We start from the raw sequence: 3524 nt of genomic DNA, 5'->3' as shown, positions 1-3524 counted from the left end.
GCGCGGCGCGCGATGACGTCACGGCGGCGCGCGCAGCCGGCGGTGTTGCTGTTCGGCGGCGGGAGGGGCCGCGGGTTCGAGTCCCGGCTGGGGCGGCTGTGGGATGGAAGGTCACGGGTTCGAGTCCCATTCGGGGCGCCTCGTCCCGGTGCCTCCCCTGTGCCGTCGTGATCTCGCCCCCAGGCCGGGGAGTGGCGGAGCGCGGCCCCGTGAGGGTTCCGTGCGGGCCCCGGTGCCCCCGGTTGGCCGGTGCGGGTGCAGTGGCGCGGGTGGCCGCCAGGGCGGGACAGAGCTCCGCCGCTCCGGGGCCGCTGCCGGGGGAGCCGCTGCCCATCGCGGAGCTGAGAAATCCGAGTTCATAGACACGGGGAATGAGATTCTGCCTCACAGAATGAAGCTGTGGCTCGCTGCACAGCGAGGTCCTGTCCTGCACGTCCGTAGGGGCCTAATTAGGAAAGGCATATTAATTAGGGAAGGCTGGGGTGCACGTGTCCAACAGCAGCAGAATCAGGAATGAATCCCAGAATCCTTAAGGCTGAAAAATCCCTCCAAGATTACCAAGTACCATATTCACCACTAAACCCTGTCCCCTAGTACCGCATCCGTGTGCCCTTTGGGACACTCCAGGGATGATGGTTCCAGAACTGTTCCAAGGCTTAGCCACTCTTTCTATGGGTGAATGGGAAAATGAAATTTTCCCAAATACCCCAGCTAAGCCTCCCCTGGCACAGCTGGAGGCCATTTCCTGGCCATTTCCTCTCACCCTGTCTCTTGTGTCCATCCTCCTGTTGGGGAGCTGTGCACAGGGACAATGAGATGATGGACAGGGTGCAACGAGATGATCTTGAAGGTCCCTTCCAACCCACACCAGTCTGTGACTCCATGAAAACAGCTCTTTGCGAATCAAAAGCCCAGAAGCAGCACAAAACATTCCCTCCTGAGCCTCCTCTTCTCCAGACTGAGCCCCCCAGCTACCCCTGGTGCTCTGGACCCTTGATCAGCTTCGCTCCGTGAATTGCAGCTTTATTTTACACAAACACAAAGCTTTTTTAGGGGGGTGAACCCCCGTTCCAGCCACCAGGAGAATATCTGTCATTCCCGGTGCTGACACTGTCCCACCCTGCACCCAACAAGCCTTGGAGAGGAAAACACAAGGAGCTAAACAAACATCTTAATCAAGGGTCGTTATCAGTGCAGAGCTGTTCCTGCACTCCATCATTAAAGCAGGGGAATATCCTTAAAGCCCCAGCCAGGCAGGGGAAGCAGCACTTTGATGCTGGTGTGGGAACCAGAGGCAGCGCTGTGATTTTTAAGTGCCTTTCATCTCCCTCTTTTGTAGGAACATTCTTATAAACCAGCTTGTCAAATACAATTTCCCTGCGCAGGCATGAGTTGCAGATAAAGCCCTGGTTCTCCCTTGATACTTCCCCCAACAGGTGTAATCTGAGGAAACATGGTTTTAATTAGCCTGATTGGCTTTTTTGTGTGCTAAATAGCATCAATAGCTCTCACATCTGTGTCTATAGTTACATATTTATGTTACATATTTAACCCCCTTATACAGGGGTACACAATGCAAACATCAACAGTGGGATCTCACCTTTGCTGTTCTCTTGATATGTATGTGATTATAAAGAATTTCCACATTAAAGCATGCAATCCCTTTTTAACCTGGAGTTTTCTAGCTGGTTTGCTGTACTCAGCAGTAGTTCTGGACTTGACTGACCCATTATAAATGAAAACCTTTGCCAGTGAGGACAGCGTGTGTCCTTCTCTCCTGAGTCACAGAATGGTTTGAGAAGGACCTTAAAAATCATCCAATTCCACCCTCTGCCATGGCAGGGACACCTTCCTCTATTCCAGGGTGCTCCAAGCCCTGTCCAGCCGGGCCTTGGGCACTTCCAGGGATCCAGGGGCAGCCCCAGCTGCTCTGTTCCTCAGCTCACCTGGGGTACAACACAAACGACTCTGGCCTTTTTCTGGTAATTTATTCAGTCTTCAGGTTGCACACAACCAGAAACACAACCTTGCCCCACGGGCTTGCTGTGAAAAGGATCATTCTTTGAGTTTAGAAACACTGAAAATGCTAAAGGAGAGTATCTTTATCCCTTACCAGTATTCTGCACGGTGTTGGCCAACCAGACAACCCGAGTTTTATTTATTTACTCATTCAGTTGCTGTGATTATTTAGGCTACCCCAGCCACATTAACCCCTGTGTGATTTGAGCGAGGCTAAACCCGAGATGAATTTGGCTCCTTTTGCACCTTCTCCAGGGGCTGATTTCAGCTGCAGCAGCAATTCCTCAATCGGGGCTGGAGCAGCTGCGAGCAACTTTGTGAGCAAACACCAACACAGCCTGGAGGGAGAGGCAATACAGAGTAGCAGTTTCTAAATGTCTAAATGTCCCATCTAATTGAGCAGGAATAATGAAAACAAAGAGTGGAAAAAAAAAACAAGCCCTCCAGCGTGTAAACAAATAGTTCAGGTGCAGGGATTCCTCAGAGCACCAGCATACCTGCCATGGCAATAGCCGCTGCTAATCTTGTTTTCAGCGCTCCTGAACCCTTCTTCCCTCGGGTATGTGGGGGATGAGATTTTGGTGCTTCTCAGCCTTTTTCACCTGGAATGCTGAGACAGCTGTGCTTGCCATGATCCATCACTCCTCGGCATCTCCTGGTGCTGGGAGAGCTTGAGGTTCAGCTCCCAAAAATCTTCATCCACACCAGGTGAAGATGAGCTTGTGGTGTGTTGGTTGGTGTGGGAAGAAGCCTTAAAGAGTTTGAAACTTGGGCTATATTTCTCATTTATCCTCTAACTTAGCCTCCATTCCATCTGGATCTGTGACACCACATTGCCCACAGGTTGTTTGGTCACCAGATGCCTTCATAAATCAAAGCAATTTGGCGCTAAGCACTTAAAACCTAAATTTTTGTGTCCTTTCTCCTCTACTCCTTAAAAACCTTAACTGACTTCTAGTTTGAATTACCTTGAGGACACTTAATTAGTATCTGTCCCTTTGCATCTTTCCATGGTATTTAGCCCTCTCTTTCCTCATCCTGTCCCTCTAACCTTCCTCATGGAAAATCCCCTGCTTTGCAGCCCCTCTTGTTAAACAAGCCCACATGTGTTGCCTCTTGCAAGGTCACATTGTTTTCCACATCCTCATAAACCCATTTTTTTGTTCATGTATTCCAGGCCAAATTCCTGCCTTGCCCATGAGTGACTTGGTTTTACTGTGGACCAGGCAGGAGAAAGGATCCTTCTAATGCCTCCTCCCTTTGGGATGGGACTGTCCCAGCCCCATGGCAGCACTGGGACTGTGCTGGGATGGGATTTGGGATGGGACTTTGGGATGGGACTTTGGGATGGGTCTGTCCCGGCCCCATGGCAGCACTGGGGCTGTGCTGGGATGGGATTTGGGATGGGACTTTGGGATGGGACTTTGGGATGGGTCTGTCCCGGCCCCATGGCAGCACTGGGGCTGTGCTGGGATGGGACTTTGGGATGGGATTTTGGGGTGAGC

Source organism: Agelaius tricolor, unplaced genomic scaffold, assembly GCF_023055355.1.
Source record: "Agelaius tricolor isolate 1412-34295 unplaced genomic scaffold, bAgeTri1.0.p SCAF_38, whole genome shotgun sequence".
NCBI classification, from domain to species: Eukaryota; Metazoa; Chordata; class Aves; order Passeriformes; family Icteridae; genus Agelaius; species Agelaius tricolor.
This window is presented reverse-complemented; position numbering follows the sequence as displayed.